Genomic DNA, 21624 nt, shown 5'->3' with positions numbered 1-21624 from the left:
GCTTAAAGGAAATATTTGCATGAGCGTCTCACAACCCTCTCTGGTTTTTCAAGACTTTTCTCTTATTTAATCAAGGGACTTTATAAATACTTGTTTTAGAAAGCTTGGCAATCAATGGGAAAAATGCCGGTCTTGACTATGCTGTGTTTTCTGGGAGTCTGAAATTATATTGAGAACCTGACTTGACAAGAAATTGATTTTCATAGTCTAAAGGAAGATCATTAAGAACTTAATTTTCTTTACATAGCACATAGGAGAAGGATCACATTTAGATGCTTTAAAAAGTTATCAATCTCTTAAACACTCCCCATGCATGGAATAAGTTTTTGTATATACCTATCTAAATATGGCACTGTTGGGACGTGTACATATAGGTATGTGTGTACACGTTACATGTGTGTCCATAAACAGATAAAATATCATCTCTGAGATTTCTTAAGCATATGCATTTGTCATTATACTGAGAATTCCCAATTTCTCTCCCTGGTAAAGACAATCAAGCCAAATCAACCTATTTTCTTGTTTATACAGTTAAAGTCATCAGACTCCAGACTAGGAATAATGTCATGTGAATCAGTGGGAAAACAAACAAAGAAACAAAACAAATGTAGGAGACTGAGATATAGGCTCAGTCCTGTTCCTTGTGGTGCATCAAAAATTTTTCATTTGCCATTTGGCAAATATCTGCACATGCAAGAGTCCCCTTCAGGGTATAAGGGTGACTCACAAACATAATATTTAACACAGATGCTGCTGCACTGAGGTCTTGTTTGTTGAATTCCCCTTACAGTTACATTTGTGCTGGTGATGGACAGCCCTTGCACAGGTGAAATCCTGTCACCACTCAGCCTGGAGAAGCATTTACTTCAGATTTACTTCAGAGATGATCTTTTTTTTTTTTTTTTTTTTTTTTTTTTTTTTTTTTTTTCAGTCAGGAATAGAACAGTGGAGCACAGGTGTGGGGATTGCCATTACAAAGTGCTCTGCATAGACTGATGCATTGATAGGGATTATCCAGGAAGGATAAATACAGCAGAAGCATAAACCACATTGCAGAATACCACATTTGTGCTTTACCCTGCTTTCTCAAGTTGCTTTTCAAAAGGCTAGGCCATTTGGGATTCTCCCTTTGAATGGTTCTTTGTCTTTTGATATAAAACGTAGCTGGCAGATTCCCATTTTGAGTGACATGATAAAGGAAACAACGAAAATTTTTGTTATTATCTGCAATGATGCTACTGGGAAAGCAAGTGAAAAGGGGAAATCCATGTCCATGCCCCCCCATCCACTGAAATGTTTGTGCTTGAACTGATTCCAAAGGCCCCAGACCTGCAGGCCCATGGGCTGCAGAGCTGCTGCTCATGGCAGATTTCTGCACAGCAGCGAGCAGGGATCCACTCAGATCTGTGCCCCTGACCACTGCTAATGCCTGCTGGCAAACAGCCTCATGCACATGCTCCCCCATGCATGCATCCTTTATGCCACAGAGCTCCTCGGGGGGAGGCACCCTGGTGGGATGGCCACATCAGGAACACATGGTGCCTTTTCCTTCTGGCGCTTCTAGAAACACAGGCGGCAAATGTCTCTGGCACCACAGCCTACAGCTGGAAGGCAGAGCCAAAGGGTAAGCTACTTTAACATACAGGCAGATTCATGCAGTGAAGGATTAGCAGGTCCTCGAGCTGTAATACAGTTTGTGGATGTGGTTCATTTTTTAAGGAAAAAAAAAAAAATAGAAGAAGCAGCAGTGAGTATATTTTTAAAAAGATTACCAAAGTATTTCTGAGAAACACCTTCTACCAAAGTATTCTTTTGTACTTTATATACCTACTTTTAAAATCCAAAACAAAGTTATTTAACTTCAGAGAATAGCAATATCTGGAGGATACTGATCATGGATGTGTTTGCCTGTACTGCACTCATATAGCTTTGAAATGAGAAAAAAAGACTGAATGGCTTCACGTTATGGATGTTATTGTCTTGAAGGTATAAATGGTAAATTTCTCTCCATCTTTCTCTTCCTTAGACAAGTCTAAATTTTGTCACAACTTCAGAATGGCAGCTTGTGCTAACTGCAGTAATACAATGAATAATTCAGTACTGCTTGTATCAGAAGTTTGGTTTTTAGCCAGTCATACAAATACTTTGTTAGGGTAATGTTCAAATGCAACAATGTATGTCCTGATAATCTTATTTATGAATGCTGATCAGGATGGGCTTTCTCATATCAATTAGAGCTAAAAGACTACTTTTAAAAGACTAAAGTCTAAAAGTAGTCTAAAGTAGTCTAAAAAGACTACTTTTCAACCCTAAATTTTGTTGCATATTTACATTGATGTATTATGTATTTCTAATGCTTAACTGTGGGTCATGGTTAATAGTCTGTTTTTGATTCCATGTTTGTTGATTCTGTGTATTGGAGCTAATCTAACTACCTCTGGTAGTTATAAGGATATGACCTCACAGAGGGAAAAACATTAGAGCTCAAGAGGAAAAATGACACTTGCTTTTGTAAAGGAGGGTAGAATATTCTGTCCTGCCTAAAAATGCAACTCCCTACTTTCTCCTGCTAAAAATCCTGCAAAGCACAAAAAGCATCAAGTTCTTTCTGATATGAAGTTGTTGCTCACATACAAATCCACCTTCTCAGTTTGCTTCTGAAGGCATCATTCCTGTTTTCCTGATGCAGAAACTGAGGCATGGGATTTTTCTAAACCTGTGTAGGAGTAGAGTATATACACTAGATTTCATGTCTTCCTACAAAAAAGACTTGCATCATACATGTGTTTTACACTGTAAATATTTACAAAAATATTTAGGTTGCTTGTATCTGTGTGCTCATAAAAGTTTATTCTGGATAGAGTCAGGTTATTTGGGGCTTTGGTTGGTAAAATGGTACCAACAACTATAAAAAAAATCAAACCAAAATGGATATTTTTTTCAGTCCTGAAAAATTCTCATATAATTTACTCATGATTGAGCTGATTTTGTGCCCATCAAATATATTTTCAAATGAGACCTTTTGTATGAAACTCCACTGATAACAATACCTATTTCATAATGCCTTAAAACAATATGCTTACTCAGAGGTAGTAAGCCTCACAGTCTCTTGGCAAAGAGTAAATTATGTTTTTATCCCTTTTTCCATTCTCATTGTGGTATACACAAGAAGAACTTACTGGAGGTCACATTCAAAGGACCAGAGCTGGGGTTGAAACCAGGGCTTTCCCAGTGCTCTTTCTCTACTTAGGGCACCTGATATTCTTATTTCAGTTGTCCTTTTACTGTAATACAAATGAATTTTTTATGACAAGAAAGTTAAAGAGCAAAATATCTGAAACATGAATATGTAATTATTTTTGTGTTCGGCTATCTATAAACTGGAAGATTCCTCTTCTTTTGGTACATGAATACACATGCACCATCACATTTCACACAGGATGAAAGAGAGGTGGTCTTGTTCTACAAAGTTTTAGTAAAACAAGAAAAATGAGCATGCTTTGCAACAACCATCATTTTCTAATGCACTTAACAATTCTCTGTTTCAGAGCAGTATGTGGCTAGTGACTTATCTTCCTGAGGAGAGTGACCAAGATGTCTGTTTGGAATTATTCCTGGAATTAGACCAGCATGAGGTCTCCTCTACCAATCTAAGGTAATACTGCTGAAAGGCAAGAAATCCAAAGTGATGTATGCCCAGATGACTGTGCATTGACAGTGTCAAGCTTGGTAAAAGTTCTGTATGCCTGAAGACAAAAAAAAAAAAAAAAAAAAAAAAAAAGGCCAGGAGATTGGGTAACCCCAGGGAGGCCATCACTCCATGAGGCACAGCAAACAGAAATTCCTTCCCAAGGGGTATTTAGTCAGTGGAAGCAAAAGCTTCTCTGCAAGTTGGACAGGTTTTACTAACAGCCCTGACTTCTGCCACCATGAAGCTCCTTCTTTAGGGTGCTAGCTAGTTATCTCCCTGCCAATACAGAGCATAACAACAGATACAAGAGCACTAAAATTCTGTTCTCCTTTAACCCACACACCATAGGAGGTTCCCATTGCAGTCATTTTGTGTCAGGGTGAGCCTGATCTAAAAGGAGAGTGAAACAGCTCTACTGAGACTTACACTCATGAGTAAGATGAGTATGATTTGCTAAGCGATATGCATGAAAACTAATTTGCTTGATGAAGAGTGATCTTTTGAAATGTTTTCTTTAAATGACTGTTGCTTAAAAGCAGCAGAAAAGGCACCCAGGTCTGAGGTATTTCTGCCTCATTCCCCTTCCTCGAGGTTGCATAAATTATGTATGCCCTTATCACTTTGAATAAGAGTCTGATCTCAGAAAGATATTAATTATTACGTAATAACTTTCACTAATTGTTTCTCCCTTTAGAGTATTTAAAAAACTGGTTGTATTGACAATAATAAAGGGTAATGAATGGCTGTTAAGATGTCTGTAGTACAAAATGAAATAGTCACCATTTCTGTTAATAATTTCAGTGAGACAAATTCAGCATGATTTTAATGATATTATGTGTACATTATGCTTTTTTTTTTTTTTTTTTTTTTTTTTTTTTTTTTTTTTTGACCTCTTTTGGGAGGGGGAATAACCTTAACATTTTTCTACACTTATGCAACCTGATAAACCTCCATCAGGGCACTCAAGTTATTGTCAAAAAACACAGTAAAATACCTTGAAATACATTCCAAATGATGCATATCCTTCACATTCAGAAACTTCAAAAGTTTGACCTGATTTTAGTTGGAGCTCTGTAAACAAGGGGCTGAAAATCCAGGTTCTTAGTAATAAGGAAATCCTGACTCTGAAAACACAGATGACAAAAACCAACGCATTTTTAGAAAAAGACTTGAACAAAGATTATTTCTGCAACTTGCTCAGATATTTAACCTAGTTTCATCGTGCATACGCAAGTTAATATAAAGTTAATAAATGTCTATGTACTAGAAATCACCTGTGAGATTTATGACTGTCTTAACATCTCTTATAGACAAACGCTGTCTCATTTTCTAATATCTGTTTCAATACCAGTTGCCAAGTCAAAATATGTCATATATACAGTTCTTGTTATTTAAGGAGAATTATGCAAATAATTATGTATGTATCTATATACTGATGTAGGTACATCTCCCTCTCATTTTCAATGGCCTCTAATTCTAGAAGTGAATTAAATGCTTATACTGTTTTGAGGTGCTTGCTTGAAGTGTATAGTATTCTTGACACAATTGACTTGTCAGTCTTTGCTTAAACATTTTATTTATTTAAGGTGCAACAAAATACTCAATCTCTGTAGTATTTTTAAGTGTAGCACCATTCTAACTCTGTGAAAGCACCAATGAGACCTCAAAATGACTTTGATGTTATTAGATTTTCTTAGATATGTGTAGCTCAGTTACTGGTATTCTATGGTACAAACAGAAATAATAGAAAAAATATAGCATAACCACAACATGACAAATTAAAGTTTCCTAAAAAATTTAGTTTCTTGGGAAGTAGTGAGTGTCTTCATTTAAGCACAGAATACACATAGACATGAAAATTACTTTGCTCTGCTGTATCAGTGCTTCTCAAGAGCAGTTTTGCCGAAGTTTCATGTAAATTCCATTGTAGTAATATCTTACACTGCGGGTTGCGTGATAACTCTTGGGGATACAGTAAGAACCACTGTGCTAACCATCTCATCTAACTAACCAACTGTGCTAACCATCACATCTAGTTTGCCTTGCTGATCCAAAACAGTTTGGATAGCATAAATTTTATGTCCATCTGGACTGACTTGGGTCAGTAAGGTAGCTCAAGATGATGTGGTATTTTTTCATCTTCTGAAGAATTGAGATTTCTTTGACAAAATGCCAACAGGTAATTGCTTACGAATATTTTGATAAAATACTTAGAGAACCAGCTGCTGCTACTTTATTTTTTATTTATTTATTTTTTCCCCCTAATTAATCTTGAGTATTTCCTTGCAAAGTAGCACACCTTGAGTAGGAGTGAGGAGTGCCCTCACCCAGGAACTGCCCCTTCCTGGCAGTTGGGGTCTTTGCAGAGATAAGATCTAGAGGTAGCTGATAATAAGGACAGGCACAAGTATTTAGACAGAATTTAGGCTGTCTGAATTTAGTTCAGTTTAATCTATGTAACTCATTCATTTTGACATCTCTTCTGGCTCTGCCAAATAGGTCTGGTGGTGAACTTGTAATGGGTACATACACAGAGAGCTAAATTTATCACAAATAAAGCTAATTTATTGAAAAGCAAGGGTGCCAAGCAAAGCTGTGGCATCTAGGGAGGTGGCTTAAGCAGAATCATCTGCTCTCCTGCTGCCACCACCAGCAGAACCTACCACTTGCTTCTTTTAAGCTTCATTATGAAATGAAATAGCCCTGTGATGAAATGGCTCATTCTGTTTTTAGTAACAGGTTTTAGTAACCACAATGAAAGAAAATGGTAAAACACATATCAGAGATATCTCCAAATCAGTTCTTTATGTATGCTTTTACATCATAACCACTTTTCAATTTTAATTCATTGCTTTGTTATAGTCTGCACCATTAGTCACGACTCTTACAAGTCCTCCAAGAACTACGTGTTATGTGAAGAGGCACTCCTTACATCACCATTTGACAAAAAAAAAAAAAAAAAAAAAAAAAAAAAAATGTAGTGTGCATAAAAGTATATGTGGTAAAGATAAAACAAAACAAAACAACAACAACAAAAAAGATTAATTAAAAGAGAATTGCACAGAAAAGCTTTTGAAGCATAAGAATTAAATCTTCCTTTGAAACTCCTATGATGCTGTCACATACATTTTTTTTAACTTACTCAATGAATGGAGTTGGATCATTAAGATCTTCAAAGCCATGGTGCAGGTGTCTTTAACTTAAGTCAAAGGAGTTGCCAAAACAGGTTGGGCACAGTCTGTGCCTGATGGACAGGGCAGGGAGATCAACAGGGTCTGCTCCAAGTGCTATGGTGGGCTTGGCACCTTCTCCTGAAACACCCCATGAACCACACAGGTTTTCTCTCTGTAGACCAACAGGAATGAGCTTTTGCAACTCCTAGGGAATTTTATTTGCAATATAGGTATTTGTTTGGTACCTGTGTGTGGTAGTTTTACATTGCTATGCAGATTGACCCCACCACAACCACTCTATTACTCCCACTCCTCAAAGAAAAAGGGGAAAAAGTTATGAAGAAAAGGGCTCAAGGGTTGAGATAAGGAAAGGGAGATCACCACCAGTTATGGTCATGTCCAAAACAGACTCAGAGTAGGAAGATTAATGTAATTTATTACCTATCGCTAGTTCACTAGAACAGTGAGAAACTAAAAACAAACTAAAACCACCTTCCACCCCATCTACTCTCTTCCACCTCCTTCCCCTGAGCAGTGCAGGGGAACAGGGACTGGGGGCTGTGGTCAGTCCCTGACGCTTTGTCTCTGCTGCTCCTTCATGGTCCCTCTCTGACCCTGCTCCATGTGGGGTTCCTCCCACGGGATGTCTTCCTTCCTGAACTGAGCCTGTGGGAGCTGGACACTAGGAATGGGCTTTTTACTCTGAGTGTGGTGAGGCCCAGGCCCAGGCTGCCCAGAGAAGCTGTGGCTGCCCCATTCCTGGCAGTGTCCAAGGCCAGGCTGGATGGGGCTGGGGATAGCCTGGGCTGGTGGGAGGTGTCCCTACCCATGGCAGGGGGTGAGATTAGATGGTCTCTAAGGTCCCTTCCAGCCCAAATCATTCTGTAATTCTGTGAAATCAACTTTCTAAAGGTTGTGTTTGTTGGTGTTTTTTTTTTTTTTTTTTGTTTTTTTGTTTTTTGTTTTTGTTTTTTTGCTGTTGTTTGTTATTTCCCTTAGTTATATATTTACTCTTTCACAACAGAGAGAACGCTATGAATACACATGTATGTATAGAAACAAATACAGGAGAAGACAGAATCTAGTGCATTTTTAAGCATGGGGCAGGAAGAACAGGCTTCGAGGGGTCTGCTTGAAGTCTGCAAGACCAGTTCTTGTGTTCGGGGCTGCTCTTTTTAGTATTAACTCATTCTCTGTACTGTTATGCTTTTATTAAATAGCAAGAAGTCTTGTGTTGTTTATGTATCCTGTTCAAGAAAGTAAATCTAATGCAGTAGGGAAGTCATTGACTGATGTTCACTAATTCCAGATCCATTTAGTATCTGGAATGTCATGACACCATATTTTTGTTGATGGCTAAGCTGCCATCAATTACTTCTGAAAAATGAGAGTGGAACTGTTAAGTATTCAAGTTGAGTCCAGAGGATTCACCATTTAGTGAATATAATGACTTAGTTCTGTGTTTAGAAAACTGTCAGCATCTACTCATAGGAAAACAGTGGCATTTGCTTTTCTACCACATTTTTTCTAGTACATTATGGAACCATGGACTCATAAAATAACAGCGTTGTTGAAAATCTAGAGCTGGAAGGAACCCACATGGATCACTGATTCCAGCTCCTGGCTCCACACAGGACCACCCAAAAATCAAACCACATGTCAGAGACCATTTTCCAAATTCTTGAACTCCAGCAGGCTCAGTGCCATGACCACTGCCCTGGGGAGCCTGTTCATTGCCTGACCAATCTCTTGGTGAAGAACCTTTTCCTAACACCCAGCCTGACCCTCCCCTGTCCCAGCTCCATGTCATTCCCTTGGGTCTTGTCACTGTCCCTAGAGAGCAGATATCAGTGTCTGCCTCTCTACTCTTGTGAGGAATGCAGTACAAATCTAATTTTTGCCAATTTCAGAAACAGAGAAAATTAATTTGGTTATAGGGGTTGCATGCAAAAGCATACATATTTGCACACATATAAATGATGGTCAGATTTTGACAGATTACTTCTTCCCACTATCACCAGCAACACAAAGTAGGATGAAAACCACTGCACAGCAGAGCCTTCCAACAGTAACAACAATCCTAGAGCAGATCAGGAAGACCAAGAAAAGAAAATACTCAATGAATAAACCAAAACTCATCCATTCAGATTTATCTTCCCATTTGCAAACTGTGTAATGTCTCAGAGAGGACTTCCAGTGGCTACAACTGTTAGCTACCTTTTGCATTTGAGGCTGATGAATACCTTGCATCATTTTCAAGAAATATTTTACACGTCTATCAGCCATTCACTGTAATTTGCTCCACTCTTCGGTGTATGAATATCTAAGAAAGTAGCACACTGGAATAAACAGCCATGGTAACAGTAAATTTTAAACAAATATTACCAAGCTCTCACCAAAGCTTGTCATTCACACTCAAGAATATGAGTGTTCCTGCCATAGCATTAATCCAGCTGGAGGCAGGAAACATATTGTGTTACTTACATAGCCAAAAATACAGAACAGATTTACAAACAATTATCACAGTTATTTATTGAATACCCATAAATAACAAGTATATCAAAGGTGACAGAAGATAATTTGCAAGCAGCAATATGTATTTATGTTAGTCTTAACATACACTTATATCATTGTATTATCTATTGTTAATGCTTTCCTCTGCTCTACACCTTGCACTCTGGCCATTTAGCTGGTACTAACTTCTCTAAAAGTGCCCTTCAAATCTGTGCAGCAGGTGCAGCCTCGAGCGCAACCCTGCATCTGCTATTACAGTAATTCCCTGTTTGTTTTCTAGTCATGCCACCTGCTTTATAAAGCATTGTGCACACGTGTATTGCTTACTTCCTGAGCATGTGAAGTTCCAAGCAGATGTTCTGCTACAGATTTTACATGTGCCTTCATTTCTGTGTTCCCAAGATTGACGCTCTTGTAGGATACTCTTCGTAATCACATAGGTACTGCAAGGGGTGGTTGCTTTCCTGGTCTCATAAGCTTGTGGTGGGAATGGGTATGGAAGGTATGATGTACAGATGGGTTACCTTCAGGCCTGTTTTTCTTGTCTCGGGTTTATTTTCAAAATTGCTACCTTGGAAATGTATGATGTGTGAATAGTGTCCCACCCACGTGTTCTCTGAAATTCTTCCTCAGTTGTCTGATTTCTCTCAGCTTCATGGCTGTCTCCTGAGGGGAAGCATGCTGTCAACACCCTTCCCAGGAGCCTGGTCCTCCTAAATTATCAGATGTGTTGTCTCCAACAGAGCATTTGTGTGAAACAGCACTGCAAAAGGCTGGATGCAAATTAAATATTTCACTGTGGGTTGAGCTTTGAAGCTCTGCAGCGTGTCCTTTTCAGAGCTGGGAATGGGATGGAGCTGGAGGTGAAAAGCTGGAGTGATGGACTGGGATCCCCAGTCCCCGAGGGTGATGCAAAGGTACCCTTCACCTTGTTGCTTTACAGTGGTTTTTTTTTTTTTTTTTTTTTTTTTTAGCAAGGATTTTCCATTATATATCTGTACATTCCTCACTGGTTGAAGATGAATAAGTGTCATAGTATTTAAGTTATTGTAGGATGGGTTCTTCTCTAGGCTAATTACATAATCGCTGATCTGCTGACTGTTCTGACTGAGAACCACTCCTGCAAACCCTGGTTGTAACATTTGAGTTTGATCTTGTTTCTCCTATACAGGAAGAAATTCCAAGGTGAGATTTAGAAGGCTTCCTTAGGCACCTTGGACTAAAACTCTGCAAAAATAGACTTTTATGGTAGGATTATGACACTGAGCCACCAAAAGCATATTCCTTGGTTTTGTCTTTCAGTGTTTATGAACAGGACCCCTTACAAAATAAACGTTATGAGAACAGGAACAATGACTGTATCCCACATATGAAAGATGATCTATACAATTAATACAATAAATATTGGAACAGAGTGAGAATGACATAGTGATTAAAAGCACCACACAGCATATTACTTTATATCAAAATATACATTGTATATGCCTTTGAGCCAAGTAATTGTGGCAGCTCAACAGCACAGAAAAAAATCTTTCAGTTAATGTTAAGGAGGCAGATGTTTCTTGTGTGAATTATGGAGCTATTTTATTTGTGCTTCATATCAATGAGGTATAACTAATTCTTCTGCTAGGAGATGCTTTGAAAGGAGAGATGGGCAGTTTTCCTATATTCCTTAAGGATAGCTTGAGGATCAATAGAATCATAGTATCGTCTAGGTCAGAAAAGACCTTCAAGGTCATCAAACTCAACCATCCACCTGGCCTACCATGTCCCATTACTCAACCATGTCCCGTAGTGCCATGTCCACATGTCTCTTAAATACCTCCAGAGATGAGGATTCCTCCACTTCCCTGGGCAGGCTCTTCCAATGCTGGACCATGAAGAAAATCTTACTAATGTCCAACCTAAACCTCCACTGGTGCAACTTGAGACCCTTTCCTCATGTCCTGTCACTTGCCACCTGAGAAAAGAGACCAACAGTACTTGAGGTATGGGCTCACCAGTACTGTGTACAAGGGGACAATCACTTCCCTAGTCCTGCTGGGCACACTATTCCTGATATAGGCCAGGATGCTGTTGGCCTTCTTGGCCACCTGGGCACACTGCTGGTTCATATTCATCCGGCTGTTAACCAGCACCCCTCACCATCCTTTGAGAAATAACTTTTTTGGCTACTAGGAGAAAGGTGATGACAGTGTCATTGTACTTTAGCACTACTAAAAATATTCTTGTATAAATATTCTTGTAGAAAGAAGTTTAATGATGGAATTTGATTTAATTCCATATTTCCACAGGATGTTGGAAATTATACAAATATTTCATCTTCCATGTAGGAATCTCCCTGAAGTGAAGGTACCTGCTACCAAATAAGATGAAGCTCAAGCAGCCAAATTATTCCTTCCTTTCATATCCTAGAATCCTACTGAAAGCATATATATATATATTAATATATTAATTTATTATTTTTATTAGTAGTAGTATTAGTATTTTGCATGAAATCCATTTCTTTTTTCTCTTTGTGGACTCAGTTGTGTTCCTCTTGTGGTCACCGGGAGTTGACCATTCTCTTCCAAGAGGGCAGCATTAAACTCCACACCACGTGCTTCTGGACAGAAACCCAAGAACTGATTCTGAAACCTTCCCTCTAGTTGGTAGAACCACTGAAAATCAGTGGATAAAACTGGATGAATCAACTTCATATTTCCATACCATCAAAATATACAATAAAAAAAAATACAATATAAGAAAAATCTCAGATTAATATAAAAACAAGCTTAGGAGATTCAGCCTTTTGTTTTGTGATGCGAGGAAAGCAGAACCCTTGGAATTGAAGGCTGGCTGTCCATATTGAGCCCTGTCTGCAAAATTCGGGAATGTATTTCATAAGATCACCTTATCAGGATTAATACAGTTTGATATATAGTATATATCTCACTTGTCAAAAATAAACATGTACTTCTAATTTTTACCTACCACTAGTGTGTTTGCTTAACCTGTTATCAACAGAAAACATGAATTCATTATTAAAGCAAAAGATTTTAGAGGGCGGTTCAGACACTGTCTTCATTTTCTAAAATAACTGTAAATCTTATTTTATAAGATTTTAAATATTATTTTATAAGCAAGAACATACATCTGATTTAAGGTTGAATTATGTTGATAAATGAAATGCTCATATCATAACGGAGGAACAATTTAAAAAAAAAGTCCCTGTATATAGGTTTTGCTTTGTCACCGTGCTCTACTCTATATCAGAAGAACAAAGGCTATATGCATAATGAGGTCATGCAAATGAAGTGAAATCAGCAGAAGTATAGTGGGGGAGGGGAAGATGTAAAATATGGCCATCAATATAATGACCAAGGAGTAAAAAATGTAAATGTTTAATGCTTGCACATTCAAGTTCATTTTTCTGTCGTCTTTTTGAATTTGTAGACTGAGACTCTTGAAAGACCAGAATTAAAAGATCTTTGTTTTGGACTAAAAGGATTAATAATGTTATTTAGCAGACTGCCCAGATATACCTCCCCAGCCTACAGCTATTTACCTTTATTTTTTTAAATAATAGAAGCATGGTAATAATTAGTGGGGATAATGGAGGAGAGGGAGAAGCCCTGCTATTAGTGTTTGCAGTGAGGGTTTTTTTCTTGCCCTGCTGCACTGTCTGGATGCCAGCTCCCCATCTCAGCCATGATGGGAGCTCAGAGTACAATAGAAGCACAGCAACAATATGAATTACAAATACATGTATATCCTACTGCATGGCTGTTCCCTCCCCCCCCCCCCCCCCCAAATGAATGTAGTCTAAAAATATCCTACACTCTAAATTGCTTTACTACTGAGGCAATGCCTTGCAAAAACATTATGCTTACTTACAGAAGAAAACAAAACCTCAGACCACAGACAGAAGAACGTTAATGTGGATTGTCTTGCTTCTGACTGTAAAGTAACCATATTTTTGAAAGACGTTACTCTCATTTAATCTTGTAGAGTGCATGCTTGTGTTAAGAGCAATAGTATTTTACTTCTGGTTAAATTATCAAGAATATGTTGTTACTTCAAATGAAAAAAAGGGGGGAAATGTAGATACTATATGACAAGTACATGCTGTGCTATTTATTTTTACTGTAGCTTGGCAAATTAATATCAGCTTCTGGAAAACAATTGTCAATTATTTGCTCACAAGGTTATCTCCTGATTAAACAAAAACAAACAAACAAATGAAAAGGAAATATACACCAAAATAGAAAATGGAATACATATTAAAGTTATTTTTTATTTTTAGAGCTTGATTCACCAAATTCACTTATAAGAAACTGCCCACATTAGTAATGAGTTGATATTAAGAGATTTACTCAGGTAAGTGTAGCTACTTGTGTGCAAGAACTTGCAGGACCAAGCCCGTAACTGTAAATATTTAGAAAATAAATCATCGATGAAATACAATATATCCTTCTGTTTACAAGACAAAAATATTCATTTGGCAATTGTAAAATGCGCTAATGAAAGGCTGTTTTAAAGAAGTGAAAATTTGCTAAGTATGAGTGACTTCCTTTGAACCAGTTAAATCCTTTCTTTAGTTGCCACAAAAATAAAAACTAAAATGAATCACTCTTTTATTTATCATTTTAACTCTTCTGTGAAGAAACTTAGCACTGCCAATGACAGAGTATGGGGCTTAATCAGCACAGTTAACAAGGATTTATGAACTTTTTTTTTCCCTATGCAGTTAAAAATACACAAGCATATATGTGTACATAAATTCATTTTATTACAAGCATTTTACACAAACAGAACCTTAAGTAGTTGAAGTACTAAAAAAGCCAATCAAAATGGTCTTCAAACATCCGCAAGTCCATAAACCTCTTAAAATTGTCCCTCTAAGAACAAAAACAACAAATACACATGCACACAAAGCCTCCCCCATAGCTAAATTATGGAAATGCAGGCTGCATTACAGAATATTTGCCAGTTATGCCTTGTTTTGGATTTGAAATTCCCACAAGAATATGGGAGGGCCAGAAACACAAGCCACAGAAACAGGAAAAGAAGTAGAACATGAGGGCTTGTGAATAAATCCATGAATATATCAAGAATCAGGGATGGTAAGGTTACGTGTTTTAACAGTACAAGTTGCTGGTAAACCATAAGGCCAGATATTTGTGAGATGCAGTATTGCCTGTGCTGCAGAGAGGGGGAGTATGTGTGTGTGTGTGTGTGTGTATGCTTGTGTATGGACGTATGTATGTGTGTCTGCACGTAGTGCGTGTGTGTAAGACAGAACGTGGAGGGAGGAGGAAGGGAGAGGTGGGGGAGAGGAAGGGAGATGGGCACAGGCAGACACAATAAAGCATAATAGCATTCCTGCATGTCTAATAGCTTAAATACACTGTGTCTCTCTGTACCTTATTGCTACCTCTTTTGCGAGCAGAGTCAGAGATTCAGTTCATCAATACTTCATCCTTGGTTCAATTACTTTTTAACCTAAAAAAAAAAAAAAAAAAAAAAAAAAAAAAAATTCTAGTTTCAAGTACGGGGAAAATGAAATATTTAACAATATTTTCTAGATATAACAGTGCTTGCATATCTCGCATACTTAACCTGGTATATGTCAATCACAAAATACTTACACTCAGTTATTTATAATTTAGTTATGTAGCACACCTTATCATCCATCAATTAATATTAATAGCTCCAATTTATCTACTGATAACAGCATATCTTTAAAACCTGCAGTTTCAGGCTGTACAGTGAAGTCAAGCCCATTGATGGCAATGCACTTTCTCGATAGCTTTTGGCTTCATGTCCACTGTTTTGCAGAAACTCGTCATTCTTATGTTTATTTGATAGACACTGTGGCTTTCACGGAGAATGACTGGATGGTCTTAACAAAGAAGGGCAAGGCAGCATTGCAACAATCACCTTGCAGACCCCGAGCCCACGCTGTATGTTACGTGGGGCTGGAGTGGCTTTTGTTTTTGACGACTTTTGTAGGCTTTTAGGTTTTCCCACCCCCACTCCCCTGCATCAAACGTCAAGTTAATTTACAGGGTGCTGTTACTGGTACATTTCCCTGGTCTGCAGCTGTCTGGGAATGGCAGCTGGGACCTCATCGGGATGGTGGCAGTGGGACAGGGAAGCCCCCAGTCGTCATCTGGGAGCTGAGGAGCACCCAGAGTCAAGGCAGGCAGCTCTGGGCACGGGATTGAGCCCTAGAGGTAGTTTTTAGGTTCAGAGACCTCTGGAAGGAAAGTTTGCTTTCCAGACATACAAGAAAGATCTCCAAAGATGAATGGAGGCTGGCTGAGCAGCAATTGTAAATAAATATCCTTCCTGCGTTCCTTATGAATTTATCCTACACAGTTACCAGGCAGATGTCTGCCCCTAACTTATTGCAATTTGAAGGGAAATATCTATTGTGCCCACTGTGTATTTATAAAAGGTGTCCCTTTAATTCCAGAAGTTTACTTTCCACAAATAACATTGTAGATCACAGTATTTAGAACAAATTATAATGATCTTTGAAAAGCTATATACAAACACACGAGAGTGATTTTACACCCTTCTATCCTTATGTAGGAAGATGCCTCAATTAGTATTTTCCAAGCAGCTGTTACGTGTGAGCATGCATGCAGTGAATTTGTATGACCTCACTTCCATCATCTAATAGCTTCATAAAATATGTTGGTGATGCCTAGCATTCCAGTCCTAACAGCTGGGAGAGATAAAAACTCAGAACACAGTATTTTAATGAAATTGTAAATAAACCAAGTGCTCACTCTGAATGAGAGCTGGCACAGTGCTTTGACACATCACTGATCTTAAGGAACATGTTTTCTCAAGGTAGTGCTCTCCAGATATCCCCAGTAACTTTGATGCAGGCTGTCAGTGCCTCCTGTGAGCTGCCTGGTGGCTTGCCGGATTAGGCCCTCACCAGGCATATCCCCTTAAACATGACTCCTAAGTCCCTCATCTGGGCTGAACAGCTTTTAAAACTTAGCTTGGTCTGAACACCAGAGACACATGCAGCTGAAAGTCTATCCTTACAAGATTAGAGTACTCTAGCATTAAAAAATGCATATAGGGACAAGGCCCTTGCTGATTTCACTTTTCCTACTGTATTTTATTTAGATGAGCTTGTGTTGATCTGCATTAGCCTCATGCTTGCTTTGGCCCATGCCTGCAAGGCACTGAGCACCTTTGGGGTGTTTGCACCCTTCCCGAAGACAGGGCATGCCTTGGTGGCTGCCAAAACAAAGCACACGTTCAAAGCAAACAGGGAGAATTCCAACTCTGTTTCCTGAAAACAGCATGATAAGATGCTCCTTTGATCTTCAGAGTGCTCAGATAGATTATAAATCTTACCATTAAAAACATATCTCACCTGGGGGCCATACCGTTTTGTGCAGATGTGGTGCACATGCATCCACGCATGCGTCCAGACACATGCTCTTGGGTCTGTGGGAAAAGCATTTTTCACTCCCTTCATGTGCAATAACACAGTTGTAAGTTTTTTTCTGCAGTGTGCCATAGTCAAATTTGTACTCTGTATAAATATAGTCACTGGAAACAAGTACATGTAAAATACTAGGTTTAACACCCCTGTGTTATATAATGTGAAGACTTCCTACTTTTTCCAGTGTTTTGCTACCTTCTGGCTAATTTCCCCAGTTGAATTTGAGATCTTTTGCTATAATGACAGACAGGACTTTAAGTAAGTTCCTCTTCCACTTCATTGTCATACATGAACAGCAGGATTGAGCTTAGGTCTGTTAAAAATTTTGTAGGAAATATCTCAAAGAATTGATAAATAAGACAAAAAGAATGTCTTTTTCCCTAAGTGAAAATGCAGTGTTGCATTTATGTACTTAAAACGCTATGATCTGTACTCTTAAATTTTATGAATGTCTGATAAGTTCTAATAAGAACACTTACAATTTAAATCAGTTGCTATTTCATCTTTAATTTAGCCTGCAACATTACTATTGTTTATTATTATTATTATTTATTTATTTATTTATTTATTTATTTATTTTGTTTAGGCATATAGCAACAGAATAACTTCTGTTAAGACTGAAGGAGTCCTACTGTACTATACCTATATTTTTTACTATTTTTACTATACCTATATTTTTATATTTATATCCTACTATACCTATAGTCTTGTTCTGTAAATATTTTGAGGCATATGGCAGCATAAATAACTTTATTTTTCATATTAATTAACTTTACACCAATATCCAGTAATACTATATTTGCAGTATAATAGGCAATTTTATTAAGGTTTTTTGTTTTGTTTTGTAAAAAGACAGACTTTTCAATCTTAACACTGCATACTGCATTACCACCAATATTTGGAGGCCTCAGAGTGCATTACACCTTCATCCACAAGTAACTTTACTGTTTTCACATGAAATCACATAATGAATTTGAAGGTCTAGATGATGTGCTAGTTACATAAAATACGAAGAGCAGAAATCATTGTAGGTAGCAACCATTGCAAACAGGAATTCTTAGGTTTTGTCCATATTTTTTTATTTTTTTTTAAATAAAGATCATTTCCAAGTCTCAGGGATGTGCAACAGATCTGGAATGTAATTTCAGTATGTCATGGTTAACCACACATTGTTTAATCTCATTGTCTCAAAAATCTGTGCTCAAAATAAAAACGAGAAGAGAAGCATGCGAAATCATTCTATCAGGTGGGAGATCAGATTACTGGAGTAATTAGGCAGGTCAAACTCATTTTCAGAAACCAGTCCAGCAGAAGAAGCATTTTGCTCTTTGTCATTTTCTGTAGGTAACATATAAAAATATGTATAGACTGTATAGAAAGACTTTTAGTCATTTCATGTAAATAACTGGTATGAAGGTAAGACAGGCTTGGATACATGCACACATTCCAGACGTACATCGAAAACCTTAACAAGAAGCATGCTGATAAATTATTTGATTTTGAAAACATTTTGTTCAAATTCCTAGCAGTTCACACTGCAACCAGGAGAGACCAAGGAAATATTAAAAATACTATAGAAATAATAATAATAAAAAAGATGTTTGTCACTCGTGTTTAAATTGATGTATGCTGCTGTCCTATAAATGTCACATCAGATAACCCTGAAAAATTACTGTGAATCCCCATAATTATGCATATTCATGAAAGTGTTTGCATATCACATATCACATGGGGAAGCTGTGAGAAGAGGGGTTGGGGATGGACTGAGTGATCCAACAGGCTAAGATTTTTGCAACAAACTCAGCAACAGTTCTGTTTCACAGGTTTTACCAAACCAAACCGAATTCCTAGCACTGCTCTTGTGGTACTTGGCCCCTATGTGCGTTTTAGCATGTAGTGTCCTTGGGATGCAGTGGCTGTCACAAATTCCTCTTGTGGCTGCTCTGCTGGTGACAAAGCTCAGAGCCCCGTGACCTTTGGAAACATTGGTATTGATAATCTTGAGCCTCTCCCACCTCGATGAATGACCATGTAGGCCGATATCACTGAGGCCTTCTTCAGGGCCAAGGCTGGCACTTGAAGGTCCCAAATTGCTGTGGGCTCATCCCCCAGCAATGATCCCTGTCACCAGTAGCTCAACTAGTCTTTGTGACACTTCTTGTGGGGCTGACGAGCTGCCCCCCGGTTCTACCTTACCTCTGCCTTAAGTGAGATGCCCTTAGCCAGCACCCAACGCAAAGACCTTTTGCTATCTGATTCCAGTCAAAACCAAAGGAAATTCTGGGCTTGGATTAAGCCCATATACTGCACTGTGCAAGGGAAGGTTAGCCCAAGCGGGGGCAACCAGCAGGGCAAATCTATATAAATAATCTTGTAAAACCATGTCCTCAGTAGGATGTAGCCCTGAGTTGGGCCTGCTTTCACGTAAAGGCATGCTGAGAGCTGTGTGAGCATGTGTGCTTGCATCTGTGCCATAGAAATGGTGACTCTGGAAAAATGCACACAAAACCTTTTGTTAATTTTATATTGATAATTAATTTGGGGGCTGGAGATTATTTGAATGTTTGCATTCATAGGCCTGTGCGTACACATGTGTAGAGCTAGGTATATGTATGTGTCCATAGAAGTATTTCTGTTTAAATGTCAGTGAATTTATGTTTTCATAGCTGAGTATACTTCAAAAGAAGTCAAGCACAGGAAGCAGTTCTCACGTGGCTCTTGCACAGACACATGTATGTATTTGCCAGAAAGTGGCTGGCAAGTTTGACAGGAATGGGGCTGCAGTAATTTTCATTGTTCTAATGTTATGACTCATCTGCAGAGGGTGTGCTGTTCACAGACCCAATGTAAAGCTTTGTTTGTGCTATGTTTAGCTATCTGTCAGGCACAGGTCACCTATATTTTGAACATTAATACTCTAAAGGAAACAAGAGAACCCTAATTGGATGATGTTTGCCATGCTGCAAGAGGTTTATAGAACCTGTGCAAGAAAAATCCATGATAAATCTCTATCTTTGAATCTGTAGATGTATATTTCATGTAGTTAACCCACAGCCAGAACAGAGACGCAGAGGATTGTACACAGTATTCTGTACTGAGAAAGTATCTGAATTTTAAACAGGAACATTACAAACATTTTTATATGTGCTGCGTTGGACAGACAAATTTTGTTCAAGGATGACTTGAGAATTGTTTGAAATGTTCAACATCCATCCAAGTATTCTGTCCCATAGAAACAAAATGTACAAACATTTGCAGTATATAATAACCCATAGTTGTATGAATGCTGGCATGTAAAAACTACCAAATCCTAACAGGCTAAAATATATATTTTTTTTTTCTTCCCAGTATATTTATTTCCATGTACTGATTTACTCCTGCCTAAGTGCCAAGAAGAGTAAAAAGTATTTATGATGTATCTGAACTGCAAAAAATGAGGCCTATTTCACAAAGACTCCACCCCCTGGGATTTCAGTGAATATATGGTTGCTTTCATTTTTTCAGTGTTTAGGAGCATCATCACAATTCATTATTTCCTATTTCACAAAAATTAAAAAACACATTTTTATTACAAGTATTAATGTTACCTTTTCAACACAAAATGACCTAGTGTTTTGTCATATTTTTATGATTCAAGGCTTATTTAAATTATGTGTCTTCATCTATGAAATGCTTCCACAGACTGAGGAAGATCACTGGCAAAAAATTATGTCTAATAATGATCCTGATGACTTTTTTTTTTTTTTTTTTTGAAACTGTTTATTTGGTACCAAAATTTGTACATATTTTTTGTTGTTATTGTTAAATTAAACAGCACCCATTTGGTAGCTTTCAAGGCAGGTCATCTGAGTTAAGTGATATCTCTAAAAGCCAGTACTGCTGTACAATAACATTGATGCCAATATTAGTGCAGTTTGCAACTACAATGATATAATATTGTTCTTTACACAAACAAGTAAGCTTTGTAATAACAGAATCTCAATTTTTTTATAAATTGCAGAGTAGTTAGAACCTACTGTTCTAACATGCTGTTAGAACCACAGCTAATGAAATTATTTATACATGAGAATTATGAAAAATACATGTGCATCATTTCATGTGTGATAATTTCTCTATTAAAGAGTTTCTGGTTATATATACAGTTACGCAACAGATAAAAACAGCACCTGAAAGCACGGTTTAGCAAATGCTAACTCTAAGATATACGTTATGAGGATATAACAAACATTGCAATCACATAGAAATTAGATATCCTGTGTGATACCTGTATGGAGTGCTACCATCTGTGCATTTATTGTGTTTAGATACATAATTGTTAGGGCCAAATCTGTAGAGAAAATATAAAGATAGGGTAACCACGTTTTGAAAACTCTCTCGTTGGTCAGTCAGCAGTACTGCAGCTTTCAAATTCCAAAGGGGATTAGTCTAAATTATTGTGAATTTTATACTCTAAATAACTTTTGAGAAAAAATAGATTGAATATGCAAAGTTCTTTCAGGAGGTTATAGAAATATTTTCAAAATAAATATTGTTATAACGTCTTCCTTCTAGCTCTATTTCATTTGAAGGCAGAAATATCTGTCCCAAATTATTTAGAAAATGAGAACATATATACATATATATATATTTAATAGGAAGAAAATATACATTTGCACATATATATACACCTATATATATATACTGTTACTCTGTTATACTTCCATATATGGTTATATCTTTATATATGTGGTATTTTCATTGACTTTCTGAGTAACAGTTTATGTTTTTTATGTATTACTACCCTGCTCCTA

General features: G+C 37.6%; 1 protein-coding gene across 5 annotated transcripts in view; it reads left to right on the top strand.

Moving 5' to 3' along the window:
- The window catches only part of LOC311426582 (uncharacterized protein), a 114517-nt gene that overhangs the window by 43748 nt on the left and 49145 nt on the right, over nucleotides 1-21624 (top strand). For all 5 annotated transcript variants that reach the window (XR_014686874.1, XR_014686875.1, XR_014686876.1 and 2 more), the window contains one exon: nucleotides 3549-3655. The gene's annotated coding sequence lies outside the window, so the exon portion shown is untranslated. The remainder of the gene's footprint in view (nucleotides 1-3548; nucleotides 3656-21624) is intronic.

The sequence above is a fragment of the Aythya ferina genome, assembly GCF_964211825.1.
Source record: "Aythya ferina genome assembly, chromosome: Z".
NCBI lineage: Eukaryota > Metazoa > Chordata > Aves > Anseriformes > Anatidae > Aythya > Aythya ferina.
This window is presented reverse-complemented; position numbering and strand designations above follow the sequence as displayed.